Genomic DNA, 26,818 nt, shown 5'->3' with positions numbered 1-26,818 from the left:
GAATGGCTAAGCTGACGAGATATGAGTGAACCAGCACCACTACACTCAATGCAAAAGGCAGAAATTATACGAACGATGAGATACCCGTAAACCTCCTGAGATTGTTCGTCACATGTTTTAAACAAAATTGGAATTTCTTTTTATACTGCTACTTTGATTTGATGAACTTTAATCCTCTCAGTGAAACAAAGTTAAAAGAGTAAAGTCGATTAAAAAAATATATATCTCTCGTGTTACTGAAAAGAGACTATAATTTTATTCGAAAATATTTTACGTGGATGCTTGAAACCTGTGTGTTATTTTACAATTTTTTGTGTGATTAAATTTATCAGCACGCTTCTTTATTTAATCAATCCTGAAAGTGTTGAATTTTCACAGACTTCTCCCGATGAAACGAGGTCTTGAATTTGCGAGGTCTTCCCGCTTGTCCGGTGCGGATTTGCGCCGGTAGCGTCGCGCATGTCGCGATTTGCACATCACCTTGATCACGTGCGAGAGCGATCCACGTCGATCCCGCAATCACGGTTAAACGCCTTCGAGGAAACTAATCCTTTTCTCGTGGCCGGCGCTCCTTTTAATGCTCAGTGGTTAGAGAGGTTTAGCGGTTACGCGCTATCGAAGCCAGCAAGATACACTCCTCTTATTTACCTCGTTCTTACCGTGATAATTTTACCTCTGCCGAGCCTCGCCTCTCGGCTACTCGGCAACTTAATTCTAATTATTAATGCCGATCTCTCTCCTCCCGTGAAAATCCGAATACATCCGCGATATTCGAGCGCGAAAAAAAAAAAAAAAACAGTAAAAAGGGAAACGAGAAAAAGATGATTAGCGAGGGTGATTACATGCGCGAAAACGCGCAAACAAACGTACGCAAAATCAATTCGCTCCCGGCTGTCCATTTAAACTGGGATAACTGGATCTTTTTGAGACATTTATATAAAATGGAAATGTAATTTCGATTTATCTGCTGATTCATATTGTGCATAGTAGCGAAAGAAAACAATTATATAATATTATTGAGTACATATAAAGGTATCGGAAATGCTTATAGAGATTTTTTGAAAGGGATAAAGATTTTGATTAAATTAAATTAAGAGTTAAAATAAAATATATTGAAAGTGTAATTTAATATTTTTTATTACTGAAGTTAAATTCACAAAATTCCATAATTTTCAATATTTAATATCCTTGCAATTAGGTCACTCGTTTTTATAAAAAATTCAAATAAAAGATTTAAATTTGTTATATTTGTATTGTATTGTATTTTCCAATAACAATCAGTATTGTCTTTATATGGGATGATGAAAGTTTCATGCAACATAAATGTTGCTAGTTTTAAATATTAAAATAGAAAATAGATTTTTTATTTAAAATCAGCATTATTATAAAATGTAATTATTTATATAGATTTATTTCGTTACTAGCACAGGAATATTGCTTAATTTCTTCTATTTTCGTGAAATGTATATATTTTATATTTTTAATTTGAATTGTTCTGAAATTTATTATTAATCGTTTATAATTACTGATTACTTATTTCATAAATTACGGAAGATTAAGAATTGGGAATTTTTAATATAGTATAATTGATGCAGGAAGGCAAATAATGAATTTTCGATTTTTCAGCCTCGCAAGTGTACAGTGTCGAGAAAAGAATGTAGAATATTTATTTCGTTATATTAGATGTATGTACAATTTGCTTGCAACTTGGAAGCTATTAACGTTTTTATTGAAAAAAATTTGATTTTAATTCAATTGGAATAGATGATTCTGAGCTCTTTTGTTATTCTTATTTTGTCTCTCCTGCCATTTTTATCTTAGTACGTAAACATTTGCTTTCGACGGAGCTTGCGGGATCGCGTGTACGCGCGCGGTGATACGCTGATACGCGCCATTCACAGGCGTCCTTTAGACGAGTCGCCATTCATCCTGGCCCATTCATCGATCGACCGTCCCCAAGCGCGATGACGGAGGCACGGAGGTAGTCGGAAGTCGCGCGATTTAGAACGTTGATATTCGCGCGCGCGCGCGCGCGCGTAATCCGCTTAGATCCAATCGTTAATACGAAGGGCATCCGATCGGGACTTCCTTTGTGCCCTAATCGTCATCAATTTGTAACCACGATGTGGCGCGAAAGTGTTTACTATTCCCTTCCCACCCCGTGCAAAAAATACAATTCTTTGCGGTTTAGAGTTTCTGACATAACGGAGTCGTTGATTTGCATTTATTACTTGTGATTTTTAAAACAAATTCTTCCAAACAGAAAAGTCGATAACGAAATCATTTTTGATTTCTAGTACGTTCTATTAAAAGCACGAGCATGAGTATCATTTAAAAATGCTTGTGATTCGAAAACAGTTTTAACTATCAACATAATTATTAGTGACTGTTACACATAAATAATTTTGCGTATTGCTACTTTATAGAAAATTGTTATAAATGACATACAAAAAGAACATTTTTTATTTCTTCTCTTATTATATTTTTAATGTTGTACGATCTAACTTCACAGTAATATGAGTCCATCCGATGTTAATTTGAGAAACTGACATCTTGGTATCCGTTCAGGCTGGGATAAATTCTAGAAGTTATTTTAACCTTGACTGAGTACATATTTTTAGTCACCCAATATTCTCGGCGCATTAATCGTTACTGAGAATGATTACGCAAAGTGACGTAGAATTTTATGATACCTTTTATTGAGCTGACCTAATACTATTTCTGTTTTACGAAAGCCATATTGCTGTTAGTGAGTCCTATTAAATACGACATAAAGGATTGGGGGAGCATATTTGTTTAAATCCTTTAATATTAAAATGTAAATTATGTTAACTAATTAAAATTAAAAGTAGTTATATCTTTTTACATACAATAACACATACACACACATACCGCGACATTTTTTTTCTATTTTTTACCATTATCACGACCAATTGAAAAAGAAAAGAGAAAGAGTAAATATATCAGAAAGAAAGAAAGATAGAAAAAATGATTATGCTAAAAGATAATACTTATAAAGAGAAAAATGCAATTGAACAAAAAAAGCAATGCAATTTATCTCATTCGAAATATACGATTACATAAAAAAATTCTCTTAAATTTAATATATATGAAATTTTTTTCAAATTTTATATCCAATCCCTTACATTCGATAAATTTTTGTTTATTATCGCTTATTATAAAATTTGCAGACAATATACTACATTATTTTCTCACATTATTTTATTTATCTTGGAAAAAAAAAAATCTAAATTTAAATCTCGTCTATTTCTCTGAAAATTCAAGAGAGTGCACTCTCTTCACCGACTTAACTTTGCATCGCCTGTGTTGCGCGAATTCTTTCTAGGCGACGTTGTTTCCTAACGGCGGACGTAGATTAATCTTCCGCAACGCGGCGGTGTTTTCCTTGGCAGGAGGGTCACGCCACGCGTAGGAACGCACCCGAGATTTAAAGATGAATTTCGCAAATTCCCATCATAGCCGTGGTACTTTTAAAGCCAAGAAAAACAATCAATATTGGTACGACATTATTGCCTCGTCGCGGCACAGTGTGATGGCCACGGACAGATAAAAGATCTGAAATTTTTAAAGATCTGTTTCTTTAATAAGCCAATTAATATTTCACCAAGATTTTGGGAAAACGACACAAAATAAGATTGAACACTTATGGTTTTCAGCAATTTTTCATAACATTTTTAAAATTCGATGAATCTTTTATCTTTGAAATAAAAGTAATTTAATTCCTTGAACAATTTAACATCCTCTCTCTCTCTCTCTCTCTCTCTCTCTCTCTCTCTCTCTCTCTTTCAATCTTCTACATCGTATATTCTCCTCATCCAAAATACAATAAGAAATTGTTTCGCTCGCAGAATCCTTCTTAGATTACTTGTGTGTTGGTTTACTTGCGCGTTATTTTACGTTGGATATACATATACGATATATACATGCAATGTACATTTGTGTACGTATGCGGCTGATCCTTCTGCATTTCACGCTCAACCTAGCGTGGCCGAGTACATGTAGGCGTCTGAAGGTATTTGCGGAGCGAGATGTGTACCGGTGTTCGTCAACTAAATCCAGAGTTCGCGAGGAAAGATTTTCCTGGAAGCCACCGGGATGAGGGAAAAAAAGCGGTGGCTAGGAAAGAAAGGCGGAGCGGGAATTTCGCGAACCGGTATATTTCTCTCCTCGCTCATCTCATTCGCGGTATTCGCGGAATAATGAGATTATATTGCGGCGGCCGTTTTAAAATGAACTGCAAGTGCAAGTCACCGCCGCTGGAAACTGGGACGTGTGTGTGTGTGTGTGTGCGATACTCACTCGTGAAATATTTTAATACCTTCATTCGGCCAAATAACAGAAAGGAGAGTTTCGCGAGAAACTTTGGAGTTAAACTAGTCGCGAAAAAGTCGCGCAACATACGTGCGACGAACATAATTTATAATTCAAGCAATTTTCGGAAGCGAAGCTTCGGCCACTATATTGCTTTCTCTCGCGAGAAAGATTTAAGTTCGCCAAATTTGTTTTTTTTTTTTCTATTTTTAGAGTTACACGTATTAAGACTCCTTTCACGTTAAAGTCAAGACGTGTGTGGTTGGCAGGATATATAATACTTTTGAAAAGCGTCCAGAGTCTTCGGGCTTTTCTCATAAATCCGACATTGCCTTCCGTCCGCAGGAAGCAGAACAGGAGATTGCTTCGAAATCAATTTACTTTGACGTAATTCATCTCCGCGGTCTATTTGAAAGGGTCAGAATCATCCCTTGTCTCGGAACTAAAAACTGGCCGGCTGTCCTATTTAATAACATTTAATAATTAATAAAAAAATACATTGAAATTAACAATTTCAAGAGGAGTTCAAAGTAAGACACGCTTAAGTGCAAGTTGGATTAATATGAATCTAAATATAAAATAGAAGATTTGGTGAGCAAATTCTCTCTATTTACATATGTCAGATACAGTTTGCAATTCAGAATTTGTAAGTCAAGATCAGAAGTATTAATTTCTATCGTATCAAGATCGAGCCGTATTATGCGAAATGTAAAAATTGCATAATAACGCGTGATAATACATCCACGCAAAAATATATATGTTCGCGATCTGAAATGTGACAAGGATAACATATGTGATCATATATTTTCCTGAAACACAGACGAGTTGCGCGAGAAATCAAATATTTTCCGGATATATTGCTGCACTCTGGATCACGCTTGCATATATCGTGGTCGTGCGGCGTCCCAGGAAAATCCAATTTTCATGGATCGAAATAAACCTTTATCGAATATCAGTGGTCACGCGTGGAAATGTGCGACGTGGCTCGCCGTTTCGACATTTGCGGTGAAATTTCTAACATGCTATATTTTCGCGTTCACACACGCGCGGCATTATTGCACAATTATGCGTGGGTGTGAAAACGTAGCAATACAAATGTGAAATTTGCGATCCGTATATATTTCTGCCTGGTGCGAACAAGATTGAGAAGATGATTATAACGCGCGTGTGGCATGAAAAGTATCATAAGATCTTATAAAACTTATACACTAAACCGGTGTATTTAAGCTTATTATTTCTAATGATTCTTGTACAAGTTTATCTTTGTTAATTTAATTAAATTTTCGTTTTTCCCACCTTTGAGACTAGATTTATTGTTATGCATCTGTGCCAAAAATTCAAAGTTAACAAATGTTATAATCAACTCTTGCGTTCGATTTTTCACGTGTCCTTTTCTTTTCTTATTGTTAGTAATAATTTACGAATTTACGAATTTACATTAAAAGTTATACAGAAATTTCTCGCAAACGATGTAGTATCAAATCGATATTACATGCTCTCTCTCTCTCTCTCTCTCTCTCTCTCTCTCTCTCTCTCTTTCTCTCTCTCTCTCCGCGTGTAGCTGATAAGCTACATCCAAAAACATAACTATCTTCAGATCTACTGAATTCTCTGAATGCAACTATAATTTGTCCATAATGTAACATGCGAGCTAGACGTGGAACATCGATTCCCATGACAACGATTTCCATACTTTATACTATCTACCTACTACATGAGAATCATGTGCGGACATGAATAAAGAAGCAAGAAAGAACAGCAAATTTATTTATCTTAAGATTTAATTCTTTTCTATTTTGACATCATTATAATTAAAACATTATTTTTAAAAATTCTATAAATCGTATTCGTAAGTTTTACATTACGATAATCTCAAATATAATAGTATTGGTAAGTTTAAATAAAATCATCTAATAATATTCATATGAATACATCGGTCATAATAAATATATTAAAGTGAATAAAATACAAAAAGTTTTGAGTCTTCTGACAATAAATCCTTCTTTAAACTTTATTTAATAATTTATATCTCTGTTAGTTATAAAAAAATCAACCTCTTCTCGATCTTTTATTCATTCTTTTTAACACCATTATAATAGCATTAGTAATGTTTGAATTATTTTAGCTATGAAATTATATTTAGTTATGATATTATAATTGTCACACTTTTCACTTTCTTGTTACGTGTCTCTGTTATTTCTCCGGTGATGTCATGAGGACATTAATGCGATTATCTGGAATGTAACATTGGATTTATTTTCCTCGATTGGGATAATACGTGCATACGTGCGGAATGCAACAGCGGGGAATAATCGCGCGTGGTTGGTTTCTCCGGACTGCATGCGGGCCGTTCAATACGAGCGCTCGATCGGAAAGCTCGACTTTGTGCGGCATGGTCGCGGTCGATCCGACGGAGCGATTGGCTTAGACGGATTGGCGCGAGTTAATCGACACAAAGGACGTTTCGTTAGTCGGGAATTAAACGGATTATGGTCTCAATCGGCCGCCAACGCGATCGATCCGCATTTGCGAACGCGGTCAGCCGTGCCCCGGTCCCATCCACCCGTCCCGTCTCGCGCCGTTACGATCCCGATCCGGTTTCCGTTTTGTCCCACTTCCGCACATCTGTGATACAGCCCGCTGGGCTTGATACATCCCATCGGCGAGGAAATCCGCGCGGGCGAACTCCGGTCCGACCGAGTGCGCAAACTTCACCGCGAAGATCGGGAGATTTCCCGCGAACTTGCAAGCGGCTTTATTCGGCTTTAGCCACTCGCCCCTGCAGCAGGAAGTCCCAAGTCTATTTGTACGTCCCGCAAGTTTCTCAACTGAGTCGTGATTCGGGATCTAAACTACTAGCAAGTGACGTCATTTCGGATCACTTGTTACGGTAGGTACATACGTACATACATCGTGCGTCGAACCTTAAGCTCCCCCGACTCTCATGCGTTTTCAATTTTTAACTTTTCAAAATCGTTTCTCTGTAATATCGGTATATTTTTCTTTCTTTTTCGGGGGAAAAAAAAAAAAAACTGTCGCAGCGAGATTGAGAAACCTCGGGTCATTGGCGTATTTTATGATTATTTAAATTAATATCTTTGGAATACAGCAATTAAAAAATCTTGAAAGATCGTATCAAGTACGATAATAATGAAAAAAGAACAAGAAAAAAAAAAGAAGTAGACGATAAGGCAAATATGGAAACGTGTCAAGTTCTATTTCCAGCGACGAGTAAGCGATTTTCAATTGATGAATTTCAATTCTATATTCACGATCGAACTATCGCAGTTATCTCCGCACTCCACGTAGTGTCGGACTTCGTAATTTGGTCGAGCGATTCGATAGCTTCGATCAATAGCGTGCAAGTTCTCACAAATTGTCCGATCCTGTTCGATTGTGTCACGGAGTTCTCTAGCAATTCGACAAATGACAAATTGCTTTTTGGATGGCATTGCCATCATTTAGTAAAGTGTGATACTGTTATATATACTGTTAGTCCAAAGGATATAATTGAAAAAAGTGGAAGTAATTAATCTTAATTAAGACGTAAAGAGATCGATACTTTCGGATTGATTCATTGGACCGTTCAAAGTTAGATTTAACGTCTGGAACAAGTAGTTTAACCAGTAACTGCAAAACAACGGACAATGAAAACGGTAAATTCGTACGAGGAGGTAATAAAAAAAACAATATTCGCGAATCGAGTTCCGTGTACACGGAAATCGCGTGCCTCGGTTTGTGAAACTGTAAAAAGTGAGGAGAGAAGATTGGGAAGTACGCCAAACAAAAATCCACTCCATTCCGCTTCGCATTTGCCCGGCTTGATTTCTCTGTTCTTCTTTCTTTCTTTCGACCGTATCTCTTCATCAATCCGTCTCTCTCCGGTCGTATCTGGAATTTCGGAAATTCCGCTTTGGTAGCTTTGGCGGACGTGACCGTTGTGCCGTTGCGCGCGCGGAATTTTCGATATTTTTATTCGATAACGCCCGCCGGCGAGCGAGGCGGCCCGTCGCGGGGCATCTCGATTGAATTTCAAACGATATTCAAATTACGTTTAATTTGGTTAGCTAGCCGATGGGTGCGTGAGAGAAAGAGTGAGAGAGAGGGGGAGAGAGAGAGAGAGAGAGAGAGAGAGAGAGAGAGGGAAAGGGAGGGAAAAAAACAAAAGAGAAAGAGAGAAGGCAGATCGAGACAGCCCGCACGTGTACGCTCTCGACGCCGATGCTCGCGTGCGGTTCCAGGTCGGCCCGAGAGGTCGGGGATGAGATATACGGATTCTATTATCGACCATGCGGTTCATTAAAACGGCACGACATTTACAAACAGAGCATCGTGTGTTTCGCTCGATCGACAGCGCTCGGAAAAACGGAAGTGCGATACAACCGGCGGTGTTTCGCTCCGGTCTGCAAACAAAAATATCGGGCTTATGCCCGCAAATAGTAAACCCAACATCAATTTTTCGAAATCGCGGAAAAGAGTTACAGATGATAACGAGTATTTGACGAGTGCCAAAATCTGTTAAAATAACTTTATCGATATCGATTTTTTAAGGATTTTCAAAACTATCTTTCTTTTCTTATATAATATACATTTGATGCGAAGAAACATTATAATTGTACAAAGACGTTTATATAATTTATATTGCATAATTGGATTTTTTTTTATTTTTAATTCCAATTTAAAAATTTCTACGAAGATCCAAAAACATATTTTCCAAAAATATATTTTTATATATTTTATATTTAATATTTATATATTTGAAATTTTATATTTCAAAATATAATATGTTATTTAAAAAGTATTAGATATATAATATATAGAATTTTTATAAATTACTAACACAAATATATCGATAGTATTCATTTTTCTAAAAAGTAAATTGCAAAAATATATCAACTATAATTAGAAAGATATTGCCTGACAGCATAGCGATTTGTAAAAGCGTGAACGCATGCGACGTAGTAATCCGTAATTCTCGTTTGTCGTTAATTGGCGATATAAAAGTGCGTAACGCTTCAATTTTTCAACGGTACGAGTTCCGCATTTGGGGGATTCGCGGTTTGCGATAGCGTGGCTTTGAAAATTATTTATCTCTTCGATATTCGATAACGCGTTATCGGCAGCCGCCAGGAGCGCCCGTTGGAGGCGGAATCGCCAAACGCGGCGAGAGCTGTCGCTGTCGGGACAGAACGGGATAAAAGTCGGGATGGGTTGCTGGCGAGAGGATCCCGCTCCTCGTTTATTGCCTCGGCACCCGGGACGCCCGGAAACGAGTGCCGTCGGGTTCATCGCGAAGCCGATGAGATAAAAACGTAAACGGCGGACGAGTCGATCGCGAATCGACGTTTCCGCCCGACGGCGCGCGGAGGATGAATATTTGACGATGTTTGCGGGAATTGTATAACAGGGGAGGGGGGGGGGGTGTTCCCGCGGGCGTTGTTAGCCGAGGGTTAATCAACGTGGCTGTCTCGAAATGCAATCTCGCGGTTGCATTGGATGAGAAAAAAAGAGAGAAAGAAAAAGATCCGGCCCGTAACTTAAAAATTTGTTTCATCGCACGTTGCGGTAAGGGGTTTAATCAGAGATTTCTGTCATGGTGTTCACAGTACGCTTGATACGTTAGATCATATCGTATCTATGGTATGTGGGCAAATATCGGACACAAGTATCGTTCTATCTTTCTTGGCTTTGATTAACAAGGACATGATACTTGTGTCGATTTGTCTCACTAAATGGAAAGTACCCGAGTACAAGTTAAAATTTTACAAGAAGGAAAATTAAATTGACAATTTTTTTCTAATATAAACCTTACCAGATAAATATCTCTATTAGTTTTATTCCCGATATTGCCGTAAAATTACAAAAAAATATCAATGCTAAAATTTAAAATATGATTTTTCGAATTACTCAATTTTAACTTATTTGCCCACACATGTAATATTGGCTTCTATAAAATATTTATTAAATACATTTTTTTTATTAAGTTATATCTTAATTGAACATGTGGTAAATAAATTATATACTTTATACTTTAACTTTTAAATGGAAGTATATAATACATTTACTCAAAATATAATCCAAGTTTACATTTATATAAAGTTTAATAGAATTCTTGCTAGAAGGAAAATCAAGCTATCAATAAAATATTTCATTTAGGAACTTTAAAAATGTGCAAAGAATACGACGATTTAATTAAAGTTCGGTAGAAAAGTCATGTCTTATTTTTTTTATAAAACTCATTATTATTCTATCCAATTATTCTATTGTTGAAAGAACTTTCGCGTTTCGAGTTTATAAAGTATCCATATCTGATCGAGTTTTTCGCAGACACCTCGTAGAATGGCCTAGGCAATGAGGTATCAAGAAGCAGCCCGTAAGAAATGCGAATCTTATCGCGGAGCTCATTATTATTGCACTGTCGCTAGCAAATCAAAGGTATTGCAGATGCTGTCATCGATATCCTTTGCAAACTTGATAGCGCTTGTGACACTTCAAGAGACTCGACTATAACATGTTCGTTAAAATAAATATTTTCATATAGGACATATAAGAATTACTGATGCTTCCAGTCGGAATAAAGTCAAGTACTTCACGAGTAGTCTCGGAACATGCTTAGACATACTTACTTAGAGTCTAATCTACATATAAACACTTGTAAAGAAATAAATAGACTATCAAACAATGTTTTCATTTTTAATTAAAGTGTCTCTTAACGTGTTACAAACTCTTACAGTAAATTTTTTAAAATTTTTGTTTTAATTTATTAAAATCTTTGCAATCGTGAATAATTTTGTAACTATTAATTTTTCGTCGAATTATAAATGTTTCTAAAAAATTTTACAGTTCTGTTTCTGTTTGAAAGAATATTTTGTGATTTTAGAATACTTCGTTATAAGCAGGTAAACGAGCATATCAAGGATGAGACACCTCCGTCCATGTTATTTGTACATTACACCTCCCGGATCTGTCATTAAAAATCCACCTCTTGAAGATTTGCGGACAGGTTACTCTGAAAATGAGCCCTCGGAGCGGAATTGCCGTCTTCGTTGTCAACGATTAAAGATCTACGAGTGCCTCGTTTAATTTTCGCCATCGTCGACGGACATTCTTCCAACCCAGCAGAACAGTGCAAATATTTTTTTTTAAATATTTAAACGAGATGTGTTGTGATAAATTAACTATTTTGAAAGTATCGCGAGAAAACTTTAGAAATATACTCTTTGATGAGATTGCAGTCAACTTTATCTTAGTGAAAATTTAAACAGAGACCTAATTACGCAAAGTTATTTAATATTCAATCTCAAAGGTGTCTTGGTTGATAAAAAATCTTTTATATCTTATTTAAGGTAAAAAAAAACTTTAGTAATGGGAAAGTTAATTATGGATAATGTATTTAATAATTATAATAGAAAAATTGCGTAAAAAGATATATAATGTTTTCTGATATAACGTCTAGTACAAAGATATTATTTTAATAGCTCGGCATTATTTTTATAATTTAATTGTAAATGATAAATATTTTGTCAAAATGTTTAACGTATCTTCCTTTATCTCATATTAAAATCTTGTTTGTTTCATCAATTTTTTTTCGCAAAAGAAGATAAGAGATACAAAATATTGATGGAATAATAGATATAAAATCTTTCAAAAAAAAAAAAAAAATCGTTTAGAACTCAAATTTTTTTCCTCTTTGTAAGCACACCAAAAAGACTTCTTATTCTTGAGTTGCTTCATGTCCGTTTTACGAAATGCAAGAGTCGTGCTCGACAATCTAATATCCAATACATTATTCCACGATCCGGTTTAGCTATCGCGTCGGCGGGCAACTTCAGCAAATTAGTAAATTGCGTTCCGCGCGGCAAATCGTGGGCAAAGCCGGGAGCGAGTCTCACGAATCGACAGATAATCGTTTCCGCAATCTAGTTTCTACGATCGTGGAGCTACATACATCGTCCCCTTCTCGACTGATAAACTCCGAGAGTTTCTCCCATTCCAGAGAGGATTGTCCCGTGGGATCAGTCGGAAAGATTTAAGCTGCCGCGCCGGAATCCTCCCCTCCTCCCCCTCCCGAACTCGAGACAAATAGCCCGAAATAAGGATGCGAATGCAAACCGAAGGACCGGCCGATTTATCGGCTCGATACAGTGCCGTCGATATTACCCTCCGACTATAGCGGAGAGACCTATGGCAGCGTCTAAAATCGCCCCGTTTTTCTCGGGAAGCACTTGGATAAAATTCGCCTGACATATACCATTGGAGCGAGGAACGAAGATCTGTGACGCGAACAAATGCACGATATTTTATCCGGACGTTATGCGTTCGGAAAATATATTTTAAACTAACTCGACAATTTCTTACAATGGCACGTACATTATTCCGTTAGAAAGCATCGATGTCGATATCGAGGAAGAAAGGCGTGAATAATATAGGAACTTTTTATTATGTACCGCGCTATTTTAACCACTCCCATAACTATGTCTGTAAATGTTTTGCTTCAACGTGAACCGTTAATTAAGATTTATTATGTTTTACAAATCTACTCCATGTGTACTTTGTGAAGCCCGATTTATTCTCTTTAGGGCTTCATTCTCCAGGGAAGAGGGCTTGTCCTCAACACAAGAAGGTTAATGCTTCCGGTAGTTGGGAAGATTATGAGTGCATGTGGCATTTTAGATGCGTCTTAACTACTAGTACACTATTCATCACGGGCTCTAAGTAGACTTTTAAGTCAGTTACAGTCTCACTCCCGTGGGATTTGACATAAAGACCGCTGAATATTAAAAATTTGTCAGATCAGCAATTAGAAGAAGTCGTAAAGCCATTTATAAAATAACTCGTTCTCTTCTTACAATAAGTAATTCTATTTATACGTGTACAGCTCTATGCAATTATTTTCCATTGTATTTACACGTGGATTGATCTGTATGAACGTTTAAATAAAAATCCTTTCCGCTCTATATCCCCGCGGGAAAGAATACTCGGAATACGCGCGCGCGCATACACACACACACACACACACACACACACACACACAAAACCGCTGTTCACGTTTTATTCTATTCTCGTCCGGTGTTCCGACGTCGCACGTGAAACGATTTAATTAATTATGCGTCGCGCAAAATGCACGCCCCCATTTACCTGTCACGTGCCCTCTTTTGTCCCTCTCGTCTCGTCTCGTCTCGGGACGAGGCAGGGACACGCGTGGCGCGCCTGTGCACACTCGTAAAATAACGTCTTAATTATAAAAGGGTCGACACGCCGTGTGCGCCTCTAGACTAGAGGCACCTTAAGCACCTTATAGCGATCGTACGAGACCTTAATGGGCGCGTGGGTGCCCGCCAGCCGTGGACAGCGACAGAGGAGAATCTACAGTTTTTCGCGCGGCCGCCCTTGAGACGGGCGGCCACCCCCTGCGGGGGTGGGCGAGCGCGCGCTCTCTTAAGCGCGAGACACAAATCGCCTCGAAATTAAAACGGACGCGATTAAGCGCCCGGTTGGTTTAAGCCTGGAATTTATGTGGCGAGACGCACGCGCGGAACCGTTACATACAATGGTGCTAACATTGCCGGACGACGACCGTCAACCACAACGCTCGGTACAATTTTGCAAACATTCCGAAAAGCGCTCGCGCATTTCCTGCATTCTTAACCCCGCAACTTGGCAATATGTGCCCCGTAAGATACACGTATTTTTCGTTATCTACATCCCCCGACCGAAATTGTTATTTTTCTTTAACGTTACTTAGTGCTTCGTTAAAGATTGTTATAAAATTGTAATTTTTTTTTTTTTAACAAACAATCTGAAATTTAACTCTGAGCTTGTTGCTCTGTTTTATATATATATAAGTATTATGTAACAATTATCTTCAAGTTTCAAATTTTATCATAATATCGACAAGATATAATGTTTTTGATTTTGAATGCTTAAAGGAAGTTTAGTTAGCAAGAAGTTATCGTTAGCGAAATGGAAGTGTTGAAATACTATATAAATCGTTATCTAACCTAATTTCACGCGTGAGGAAGTTCATGCGACTAGAAATAGTCCCGTGGGCTACCAAAAACATGCCTAAATGTTCTCTACCTAACTACGGGGACAAATATACGGGACAAATTGCGTTTACACGAAATTGTTCGCTATTTACTTATACCGGGCTGACTAAACTCTGCGAGAACACGAATGACTTACTTTCTGCAACTATGCTAGTTTACCTCGGAGCGATCTCCATGGACTAGTTATAGCTGTAAATTGATCGTGATCCCCCTTTGCTTTCTTCATGTGGTGATTCTTTGAAATTATTATAATGACTCAACTTGATTCAATAAATTGCCATAAATCATATCACTTTTAAATACGATAAATATGAATAAATAGATTGGATAATTTTTTTGTCTACTAGTAATTTGAAATATTCTAATGATAAGCTTTATTCAATAAATACTCTATTTAAAATTACTTTACATCTAATCATTAGTCTTTATTATATTATTATTTACACTTAAATCATGAAATATTAATTAATAATTTAGATATACATTTCATGGGATATTTTAATACTTAAAAGTTATGATCTTTAAAGTAGTCACTGGCTAAAATTTATTTTCAATATGCACTATTTTTTTGTTATCATGTTCCAATATAATATTATAATTGTTATAGTGAAATCATTAAATATAGAATACTTGTAAGTATTCTCTCTGAGGATTCCCAAGGATTCTTCAAACACGAATTTTCCTGCTCTTTACATAAAGAGACCACTTTGTTTACGATAATAATTATCAAATTCTTTACAAAGTAAAGTAATATAAATACATTTGTTATATTTATTTATGTATAATATATATCTTCAAGTTACATGATTTTTCATATAAAATATTTTAGTAATTATAACATAGCTGAAAAAGGCAATTTGCGAAATATTACTAAAATCCTCTTTCACATTCTGCTCATCGCGTGTGAGACCTGTTATGGAGTAACAGGAATGTCTGAGTCCGTTTACAGAAATGGACCCAGAGTGAACTCGAAATTCATTGTCGGTCTCCTGTGACTCTTGCAAAAGTCCACGAGAGAGACAGAAAGAGAGAAAGAGAGAGAGAGAAAGAGAGAGGAGGGGGAAGAGGCTGGTCCAAGAGCTCTCGCCATATATAATATAACTTCGGCGAAACTTTCGTAATGCGAGGGGGCAGAGCGTGAACGCAGTAATGACGACGGGGATGGGGCTCGGGGGACGGGTCAATTAGTCTTGATTTAAATTAGCCGCCACGGCGGCTGGTAATTAACTTTGGTTCAGGGCGCTCGACTGGTAAGCCAGCGCGGTAATAATGACGATAATTATTATTGTAGGTTTGCCACGTGTTTGCGCGTGCATGTAGACACTACCGGCTGCTGCAGAAATTTTCAAAGGATCTCGAGGACGCGGGCAAAGGCCTTTTAGAGGCTGCAACGGTAACGGATATTATATTAAGCCGTCGATGGATTTCTGAGTACAATCTTCATATATTTGATTATGCGGAGATCGGCAAAAAGGAAAGTGCCGAGCAAGGACATAAATTTTCCATTTGTGGCAAAAATCGAAGTTTTGGTCGAGATAGAGACACGCACACACTTTCAAACTTTCAATATCCACGAGTTCTTTATGCGAGCGAGAATGAGTTACGAAATTGAATTTCGTCAATATCTTCGAAAATTATTTAAGATATCGGAAAACTTTTTCGGATCTCTATATTTCTTGCAGAGATCTTAACCAGCTCGCCGAATTAACTAAAATGGAGGAAACTGACTGAAGAATTCAGTCCGGGAATAACATAAGTCCGCAATTCGTAAGGTCCGCTTTAGCGTAAGCTACGAGATGATACTTGAAATAAATCTTCCAGATTGGGAGGTTATTTCATTTTTAGATTAAACGCTCCCATTTATCATAAAAAAAAGTCAAGGAGTCCGGGAGGAAATGAGCAATGATGGAACACCCTGTATAGAAGGAGCGTAACTGAGAGCGAGCAAGTGATAGCGAGCAAAGTGTCAGCGGGATAATTAGGCTTTTACAGTGATTGAGAATCTCAGCGTCGTTGGCGTTGCTCGCGAATAAGTGTCGTTAAACCGTGTCGTTCGCCGAGCGAACATTAATCAAACGGAGCCCGGTGGTTATCGATCCCAGCGATTTGTACTGTCGCGCGCGTTCGCGGCTCGGCGTCAGCGGTCGTTGCGTCGGCCGAGGAAACGCGAGCAAATCGAACGTAAACGGCAGTTAATTTTGACACCGGCGATTACTCGCCACGGCAACTTAAACGCGCGAACTGGTAAAGCTCGTTATTCCTGCAGCTCGACCTGTCGCTGCTGATACTTTGCCGGCTAATGGATAGTATTTGTCCCGCGACGTACAACAAACTCTCTGACGAATATCTCTTGGATATTTTCAGTTAAAACACGCATATCTGAGATATTTTTAGATACGTCGGTAAATATTTCTGTGTAAAAGGAACTACAAGTTTATAAAGGAGAAATCGTAAAAGATAGACACTCTGGCGTGTTGTCGCTTCATCTTTTATTAGATTTTTGCTGAAATCAAAAGATAGAGTTCTTTTTTTTTTTTTTTTTTTTTTTAGATATTTTTAAAGCTAACGAAGTATTTGGATACGAATGTATTTCACGGATTAAGAGAGAGAGAGATGCGCGTTTCTATTTCACGCTTTTCGTCATTTCATACCTCTCTCCCCCCCTCCTCCCCCATCGTTTGTGTCCTTTCAACCGCCCGTATCAGCGGGATTAGCTATGCGGGCGCAAAATTTCAATTATCTGAGAAAAATCTCCATTGATCCTTGGCGCGAGATTGAACGGCCGGCTATGAAATGCGAACGAAAAAGAAAGATTCGAACGGTTTGCCGGGATGCGGGGAGGGGCGGGGGGGGGAGGAGGAAAGCTAGAGAGCGGTAAAAACCTTTATCGGACGATATCAATTTTTCTCAAAGAACCCGCGTTGATGTATACCGGTACACCTCGAAGCGGCTTTAACGGGTAAACGAGAGAGAAAGAAGAGAGAGAGAGAGAGAGAGAGAGAGAGAGAGAGAGAGAGAGAGAGAGAGAGAGAGAGAGAGAGAGAGACAGAGAAAGAGAGAGAGAGATGTGCTGCCTTCGGGAATGCAACATCGTGAGCCGTTCGAATACACCGAATGATGTTAGTTAACTCTTGAATGCAGTCAGCGTGAAGATTACGAGATGCATTTAATATGCGGAAATCTACATATGGCTAGACGGACGGATAGGCGGAGATTTTTCCCGTCCTGGGGGATTTAAATCCTCAGGGGAATACTGAAGGATTATAACAAAGTAATATAACTGACTGAGTTTAATACAATTATAAACGTGATTTGGAGTTAAAGCTAGATTGATGGAACGTATAACTGTTTTAGATACACAAGTTTCTATGCTTATATCAACAAATTAATCTTGTAAGGGTCAAAGATTGACGATCGATTTTATTAATGGTCGATTAATATTATTCTACTTCGATGGAAAATCACGCAGAATGTGGATAATGTTAATGTACAGTTATTGTATTAAAAATAACTATTTTACACATGTTTTTTTCTCACGATATTCTCTCGAACATGAATTTTTTCATGGGCAAACATTTATGAAATATAGTTAGAGCACATTCATTTTTCATTTTTAATATATATTCTAATATAATTATGAAGCGTTGTTTAAACTTTTCGATATTTAATCTCAAATATTACAGTAGAGTTTAAATAACTTTAATTTACTATCTCGAGTAATTTGACAAATCATTATTAAAGCGTTTTAAGTATACCGTTTTTTTCTTTTTTTTTTTTTTAGCAAATATTTTCGCCAAAAATAAAACTTCCAGTGCGTTTTTTTAAAAAAAGTGAGTCCATTAAATTTTAATGTGGCATTCTCTGGTTTAAAGTTTCAAGGCCGCGGCGAGCGGATAATTTAATATTCGGGAAAAATCGCGCGACGCGCGTATCGGTAATAAGTCTCCAAAGTTCCCTCGTTACTCGTAAATCGCTCCTATAAAGCTTCGCGTTCGAGTATCGCGTTGCTAATTGAGGGTAAGGAAGCGTAAGAGCAGGCTACGGGGATTTTTGAATAATGTCGACTAGCCGATTCGCTCGACCGGAATAAAACGCCCTAGGCGATTCTCCAGTTTCAGACGCGCGAGCTACGAGCAACGCTTTTTTTCGCGTGAAATTTACATCGCGGCGAGCCGCGGGCGATGCGTATGCGCGCATCACGACGTATACCCCCGGTATACGTAATTAGGTGATTGGCCGCATATAGAAGACTGTCTCATATCCGTCGATGAGATCCGTCGCCCGAACATTTTCGCCAGACTCCTCGATCTCGAGTGTGGCGTTACATGGCCCGGTGAAGATTCTTCTGACACTTACTTTAAGCGATTAAGTCTAAACGCTGTAGTTCCGTAGTACGAATGAAGTCACTGTCCCGAATGTTGGAACGGCAGAGACTTTTTACGAACTCGTGGACACGATTGAATTCGTTTTGATTTCATGACGTGTCTAATTATTCGTTCAGAAATTTTTTTCTTTTCGAACGACGTTACTAAAATAATTGACAATTTGTTAATCATTTCCGTACGTTTGAAGATAAAAAAAAAAAAATCACTCTGAACTGCGTGTAAAGGGCTACAGCTAATAAAAAGAAACGAAATTTTTTCGAGAGCATGTACCTTTTAATTAAAAGTAATATTCCTGCGCTCTTCCTTCGTTTAGTTTTCTTCGAATATCCTCTGCTCGTTAATCTAATACTACATTTTATAGCCTGCCAAGGGCAATTTCTCGAGCTTAACGTAACGTTCCTCCGTCGAGTCTATCCGCCGTAAAATTTCGCGGGATTTCTTCCGTCTCGTTCGGACGTATCGGTAGCGCGATCGGTCATTCCTCCGCGTCTTGGCGTGGCTTTTATCGTCGACGTCGCGACGACCGAACCCTAGTTCGGCTTTAACAGTCCGCGAAAAACAGATCGATCGCCCGCCCGTTCTCGGTCTCTCATCCCAACGAGTGGAAAGGTCATTTCCTGCGAAAGTTATTCCTTTCACGTAGCCAACAATACAATAGTCGCCGGTGCATTGTATTATTATTCACATTATAAGAAATGTGAGACATGTGTCCTTATTGCGATCGAAAAGACAACGGCGAAATTGCCGGGGGAGAAATCGAGAAGCACCATTTTCCTTATATTCACAGCACACAGGTCTTCCTTACATTTCGTTTTTTTGAAATAAAAAACGTCCGTTGCATTACATTAAGCCAACTTTATTTTCGCATGTATGTTGCACGAGCGAAAAATTTGCGCAAGGTGATTTTGTGATATCGGATAAGTTGATTCTATCCAAGGAAAGTCTGCGATGGCAAAGCAGGTGCTAGAAAACTCGCTCGAGGAATCTCATTGCAATATTATATAATTAAATTAAACGCGCGCCATGTTCGACTGTATATTTCGCGCGCGCGAATATTCGTAAATATGCGCCCGTAAATACGCGCGATAAATGTGCCGCTTTAACGTGCGTCCACGGTGGAAAAGGAAGAAAACGGGAAAGAGAACGAACCGATGTAGTGTGCAAACAGTCGGGGTATGTTTCCCGAAACGGAAAGACCCTCGGTGAGCATTTATCCGAGCGCATACGCGCACGCAACACGTTTACACGATAGTACAGTCGTCGAAGTATACTTGAACGCGACACGCCACGCCATTAAAACCCTAAATTCAGGGCATAATACGCTTCGTGACAGCGTTCTCCAAGCATAGTTTAGAAATTTTATACGTAACTTCAAGGACAGTAAATCGCTATGCTTACTACTCTCTTTTCCCGCATCTCTCTCTCTCTCTCTCTCTCTCTCTCCCTCTCTCTTTTCTCTGCTATTTTCTAAAAAATATTGTTATAGGTATCTCACGTAATTGTTTTTCGTATATTCGTAAAAAAAGAACCTTTTATTTTTACACTGACAATTCACAACAACAATTATAAACGATTTCGAAAATAATAGAAAAGTAATAGAAAAGATACTGCTCGTGACGTTAGATTCTAATACTAACAAATTAAAAAACTAGGAGATTAAATGTAGAATATTTAATATTAAGAAATTTTTTTAAAATAATCTCGTTTGTCAAGAATTAATGAACTTGTTTAAAATGCATTTTGGATATTGGAAAAAATTTTTTCAATATTTATTCAATTTCAATATTTTTTCAATATTATTTCTTTGTTTATAAACTGGATATTTTAAATTTTATATTTTAAATTATGCAAAAATATATGTATAATATGTAAAAAAATAAAACAAAAATAATTAAATTAAATAAAGGCATATTAAAATAATTTAATAAGTTTAACATTCAGATGTAACTTCAAATATCGAACTATTATTACATATTATCATGTATTCTGAGTATTAACAGAATGGAACATTGCAAATATTTGTCTATCACAGTAAATTCTGTGATAATGGATTATTATACGAGTTGTACATTCAAGCATATATTTCAATAATACATACTATTTCCATGATTCGAACAATTTACAGACTCAAATGTTTAAATATTTCATATTTTTATATATTGTATTCTCTCTAACCACGCCACATATTTTAAAATTAGAACTTTAGATATAAGCTATAAATGTACAGTTAAAATAATAAAATATAAAATAATCAGTTTAAATAATAAAATAATAAAATAATCACATATAGAAAAAGATATAAATAATAAATAATAGAGATAGAAAATGTTTAAATTATCAATTAAATTACTATGAACATTTTCAGATTTTTATATCTTTGTTTTTTATATTCCTTCAACAGATGAATTTTTCGTAGTCTTTTTTCATACCTTTTTTACTTAAATAGATTAGATTAGTAAATTATACCCCTTAAGTCTATATATTACTTTTGCAAATGTTACTTCGTTATTAATGGTGATTGTATTGAATTTTCGCTTCAATTTGCATAATTCTGCCGGTTACACTTATATCTTGCAAATCGATTTATTCGCACCACTATTTAAGATTATCATAATATATTGCTCGAAAATTATTGCGTCGATATCAACATAACGATACCGTTTGCCATCTTTTTGTTCGTTGTAAGTCCTTTAATTCGAGTGAAAGGACAATCCGAGCCAAAGAAACGATCGTAATGTAAGCCACGGTAGTGTATTATTACTTACATCGCTCCATCAGGAAATATCAAGATACGCGACGATTATAAAGAGCCAAGGAGCGATTATAATTAATCGAAATACTTATTACTCGAATTAACGAGTTCTATAAATCCACTGACTTCGAGATCCTTTTTGCTTCACAAATACAAATCACGTTAATCGATAAATCAAACGCACCGAGAGAAACATCGGTAGGAACGATATTCAGCGAAATTACTTGTAAAGAAAATTCGCGCAGCATCCAGTGAATAATGAGGCGAGACTCTACTTAACTCCGTGCTTAAATAAAGCTACGGGATGTAAACACGATTATATATGTAGATCAACCGGTAGATCGGGACGCAAATGTACGTTGAGATGTAAAAAGTTACAACGTCGCGCTCCGACTCGACGTATCACCTCGCGGTGATCGACGAAGCGCATACTTCGACAGTCATTACACGGCCACGGAATTTACATTGCAAGCAAAGTGAACGAGAGAACGACTTTGTCCGCGCGCGGCTTGAAGCGCGGGGCGAACGCTTTCCTCGCTTCGCTACGATAACTCGCAGAAATAAAACCAGACTGGTTTCACGGACGGTCTTAATTGCCGTCATTACTATCCACCCGTAACCCCCTTTACAGCACTCACGCCGTACCTTTTTTTTTTTTTTTCTCCGAAGCGTCGACGCTCGTCCATCGGCGTCGTCGTCGATAAAAAACTTACTGTACGCACGCGGAAAAAAGCCACGGAAACACGTAAACACACGCGTTACGTATTATACATACGTAGATGAACACGCGTTAAACTACGTACTTGGCGACGACGACGACTCACCCTCTTTCCTTCCCTTTCCCTTTTTGAAGTCGTGCGTCCTCCCACATCCCTTGTGCCCGTATCCACCTCGTACTTTCCTCCCTCTGCACAAGGGAGGCCCGAAAGGAGGGTTCGCCCTCGAGTTATTATTATTTTGCCGCAGATATACATTCGCATGGACTCGCTTTAATGGTCTGACGTTTATTTCCTACCAGGGTCGGTTTTATCGCGAAACTAGTGAAGCAATTTATCTCAGAGAGAGAGAGAGAGAGAGAGAGAGAGAAAGAGAGAGAAGCCACCGGAGAAAGATCCATCATAAAATATATCTTATAGGCCGAATTAGAACAAACGCAATTCATCATGCGATATCATTAAGAAATATGATTGAATACCTTCTACAATGAGAGCACAAGTGTGCTCGGGATGTGCAAAGTGTGCATTTTGAAGCGCACAAGGAAACAAAGGTTGCTTAAGGTCTGCTCAAATTGAACATAAAATTATCTACAATCAACCGCGGTACACGTATGCGATCGCCGGGAGTTTAATTTAATAACAGGTCTTGACGAAGGTTAATTTAATAACAGACCAGCCTCTCCCCACTGGATTCGCCAATGTATAATACCCGATATTATCAAATTAGGAAACGCGTCACGAAATCTCATTCCTGACACTCGCTACAAAGTCCAAAGCTTTGTATCTGAGAGGCATCAGAATTCAAAAGAATTAATTTTCATGATAAAACCTATAATTTTACTCTTATTTGCGCGCGCGCGCGCGGTTTAACATGAATGAAACAAACGGAGAGAAATTCAATTCAAGTTAAAACTTACGTTATATTCTTACTTTGATCTTTAATCTTTAGTCTAAGAAAAATAATAAGTTTGATATAAAACCATATTAAGTTTTTATTCTAACAGATGTAGGTATTAATTAGGTTAATCGAGATAAAGAAGTCAAGTCTGTTGTTCGCTTCACTCGAACTCGGATTTTCGGATTACAACGAATTGAACGCTGCATATTCGGTCATCTTGGATTTGCCCTCGGATGTATGTAGGATTGTTGATCCGCCGCCTCTGGGACTTCCTATACAGTCGGACCACAAGCGAAGAAAGAAAACTCTCGGAGCACTTGAATGCGTCGCGAGCGCCCAAGAGTGCGGCTTCCGTTAAGGGTGGAATCGCGCTCACAACAACGAGAACGCGCACTTCGTCGACGAGGAAACGTGATTTTTTTGGCCCCGCTTTTGCTCACGTACCCTCCTTTGTTCCCGTGAGTACCAGTGAATATCGATGATGGATCATGAACGTCGGGACGAAGGAAAGCACTCTCGATTTGCCAGATTACGATGTACGTTTTAGGTACAATCGAGTTTTTTTTTTTTTCAGGGAAATCGTATAAAATTATTTTCACAGAGTTATGTTTTGCAAATGGATATAATAAAATGGAGTGTCGACTAACATCAATTCGAAATTATAGACTAACATCAATTCGAAGTATATTTTGCATATGAGAAATATTAAAAATCTATCGTTATATTCTTTTACTGCGGTAATATATTTTATGCTTTCCTGTAACAACGTTAATATTACAACGTAGATCCGCTAGTGTAATGATTGCGTTTTAAAACGTGACGCTGGCAATTTAGCCGTGGATAGAAATAGTAAACGCTTTACGCTCACATTTACGACGCCCTTCCCGGAAGATGATTTGTATCAAAGGATAATCATTTATTTAATTTCATCGTCAACTTGTAACTCACACGGATGTGAATTCGCTTCGTTTTACGGTCATGACAGGATTATGTAAAATAAAAAGCTTTCGCATAATCACGCGTGCGGCGTGCCTAGGAGGACGATTAACTGCAAGTTTGTTATCGATTGTTGTTTTTTGATTATCGATTACGTATTTTCGTAGAAAGTCATTTGCCGCCGACTATTTTGCAAACGGTGAAATATGTATGAACATATTTATGATAATTCGGCTGAATAAATCTATTAGCATAATCGCCCCTTCGATCTCATCATCGGTTTGCAATTTGCATCGCAGCGCCTTTTTCTTGTCGTGCCAGCAATTGTGCCGACTGGCTATTTATAGTTGCGTAAGAATACGTCGAATTAAAATTAGAGCTGCGTAACGGATTGGCGTCACGGGTATAAGCCAAATAATTAAGGCCAAATTTATCAGGCGAGTGTTCGAAGCATCGCGAAGAGAGAGAGAGAGAGACATGTCGCACCTGTCCGCACCGTAGAAATAAAGTAAACCAATCCGCGCGTGTTTATGGTAATCTTGACTGAATAATTTATCAAGATAATCACTCTTTTATCCCCGGACCGCGTTCGTGATTTGCATCGACAAGTTGCACGAGCTTGCGCGGCTTGTTTAAAACTCGATTGAATAAAGATACATTGGTTTCTGCAATTGAAATAATAAATCAACAATTATTTACTCACTTTTTTTCCTCACTTTTCCGCCGTTGCTCAGTTGTCCCCTAGAACTTTTCCTTTTCCTCTTCGCAGATTTGTTCGTTGTACTCACACGTAACAGAACACTCGTGAACATGATCGTGTGTACTAATTACACTGTCTGACAAAATGTGACCTTTTTTTTTATAACATGAATGCGAACAGTTCATTTCTGACGTATTTTTGTCCGCTGAGCACGAATCCATTGTCTAAATTTGGCTATCACAATTTTGAAAAATGGCATCAAAGAGACAAGCAAAAACGACGATTTTGAAGATTTTCATGACATTATAGCTCCTAGGCTTGTACTAAATTTCACTAATAGCATGTGAAAGTATCAACTTTTAGTTTTAAAATGCATTTTTAGTTTTAAAATGCACTTTGATGAATATGATTTTTTGTTTTGAAACACATATGTACATACATACAAAGCAATTTGAAAATAGCTCTTTTCGCATATAATATACACTGACAGAATTTGGTTTTTTTTTCATCATGAATGTGAATAGTCATTTTAAATGTATTTTTTCTTTCTGAACATGAATCCGTTATCAAAATTTAAATAAAATTTATCACGTTATAATTTTGAAAAAAAATAATATCAAAGAAACCAAAAATGATGATTTTCAAATTGTAATCATGGTACAAAATTTTTTTCTTAAAATTATTTGTTATGATATATACAATTGTTACGCTTGATAAATATTAAAATATGATTAATAAAATCAAGTTATATAACAAGAAAGTAATTAAAATGTAGTCGTACAAAGATATATAATTAAAATTCAATATATATATATATATATATATATATATATATATATATATATATATATATTGAATATATATACACACACACACACACACACACACAACTTTTTTCATACGAAGTATTTCCTAGAAATTTCTTTCATACGAAGTATTTTGTAGAAATGAAATTGGTGGATGGCTTTAGTGTTTGTTTTGATTTTTTTAATGATAAGAATTTTTAATAACTAGATTTAAATTTTAAATTTTTCGCTGATTTGAACGTAAGTTACTCATTACTTTCAGATATATACACACACATATATATATATATATATATATACACAAATGATTTTTATATGGCGATATACGTACATACATACATGATCGCTACTTCACGCCTCGAGTTTCACTCTGTGAATGAATGGCGAACCTGCGTAGCGAGCCGCTAAATAAACAAAAAAACTCCCTCCCCCATCACCACTACCTCTCTTCGTTACTACAAAACAACTTCTTTCATATGAAGTATTTCGTAGAAACGAAATCGGTCGGTGGATGGCTTTAGTGTTTGTTTTGATTTTTTTAATGATAAGAATTTTTAATAACTAGATTTAAATTTTAAATTTTTCGCTGATTTGAATGTAAGTTGCTCATTACTTTTAGATACATACACACATATATATATATATATATATATATATATATATATCAAATGATTTTTATATGGCGATATACGTACATCTGTATGTCCATACATACATGATCGCTACTTCACGCCTCGAGTTTCACTCTGTGAATGAACGGCGAACCTGCGTAGCGAGCCGCTAAATAAACAAAAAGCTCCGTCCCTCACCACCACTACCTCTCTTCGTTACTACAAAACAACTTCTTTCATATGAAGTATTTCGTAGAAACGAAATCGATGGATGGCTTTAGTGCTTGTTTTGATTTTTTTAATGATAAGAATTTTTAATAACTAGATTTAAATTTTAAATTTTTCGCTGATTTGAACGTAAGTTGCTCATTACTTTCAGATACATACACACATATATATATATATATATATATATATATATATATCAAATGATTTTTATATGGCGATATACGTACATCTGTATGTCCATACATACATGATCGCTACTTCACGCCTCGAGTTTCACTCTGTGAATGAACGGCGAACTTGCGTAGCGAGCCGCTAAATAAACAAAAAGCTCTCTCCCCCACCACCACTACCTCTCTTCGTTACTACAAAACAACTTCTTTCATGAAGTATTTCGTAGAAACGAAA

The 26,818-nt window shown here is 37.1% G+C and overlaps 1 protein-coding gene and 1 long non-coding RNA gene across 2 annotated transcripts in view; one reads left to right on the top strand and one right to left on the bottom strand.

Moving 5' to 3' along the window:
• Window positions 1–26,818, bottom strand: part of LOC105425678 (netrin-1) — a 192,782-nt gene that overhangs the window by 15,088 nt on the left and 150,876 nt on the right. The window lies entirely within an intron of this gene.
• On the top strand, window positions 9,541–11,954 carry LOC148936660 (uncharacterized). The gene is made up of 2 exons (XR_016139365.1): window positions 9,541–10,767; window positions 11,213–11,954. It is a non-coding gene; the product is annotated as an uncharacterized LOC148936660 (long non-coding RNA).

This window comes from Pogonomyrmex barbatus, unplaced genomic scaffold (genome assembly GCF_055798465.1).
Source record: "Pogonomyrmex barbatus isolate J1 unplaced genomic scaffold, ASM5579846v1 scaffold2, whole genome shotgun sequence".
In the NCBI taxonomy this organism is placed as follows: domain Eukaryota; kingdom Metazoa; phylum Arthropoda; class Insecta; order Hymenoptera; family Formicidae; genus Pogonomyrmex; species Pogonomyrmex barbatus.
This window is presented reverse-complemented; position numbering and strand designations above follow the sequence as displayed.